Genomic DNA, 813 nt, shown 5'->3' on the forward strand with positions numbered 1-813 from the left:
ATGCTGAAGCTGAAACTCCAGTACTTTGGCCACCTGATGCGAAGAGCTGATTCAGTTGAAAAGACCCTGATGCTGGGAAAGATTGGTGGCAGGAGGAGAAGGGGACGACAGAGAATGAGATGGTTGGATGGCATCACCGACTCAATGGACATGGGTTTGCATGGACTCTGGGAGTTGGTGATGGACAGGGAGGCCTGGCGTACTGCCATCCATGGGGTTGCAAAGAGTCGTATGACTGAGCAACTGAACTGAACTGATACTGTACACCTATAATTTAAATAATATTATACATCAAGTATGGTGGCTCAGACAATAAAGAATCTACCTGCAATGCAGGAGACCCAGATTCATTCTCTGGATAGGGACGATCCCCTGGACAAGGAAATGGCAACCCACTCCAGTATTCTTGCCTAGGAAATCCCATGGACAGAGGTGCTATAGTTCATGGGGTGGCAAAGTGCTGGACACAACTGAATGACTAAGCACACACATACATCAACTATACTTCAATAAGGAAAATTAAAAACAATTTTCAAAGGAGTGTGGTAGGCAGTTCCCAACTGAGGAACATGGAACACTGATCTGGATTTCTAGACAAGTGAACTACCTGTTAAGGGCTCCGTGTCCTAGTCTCATCGGGGCAAATCTGCACACATACCTCCTTTCTCTCCCGCACTACCTGAGCCATAAGCCAAATTCTTCTTAGTTAAAAAAAAAAAAAAAAGACGTAGAGATACCTACATGTTAAGAGGATCTCCTTAAACCCCAACCAGGAAGAAACATGAACTTGATTGTTAGTTTAGAAATCTACAG

This window comes from Cervus canadensis, chromosome 21 (genome assembly GCF_019320065.1).
Source record: "Cervus canadensis isolate Bull #8, Minnesota chromosome 21, ASM1932006v1, whole genome shotgun sequence".
Classification (NCBI taxonomy): domain Eukaryota; kingdom Metazoa; phylum Chordata; class Mammalia; order Artiodactyla; family Cervidae; genus Cervus; species Cervus canadensis.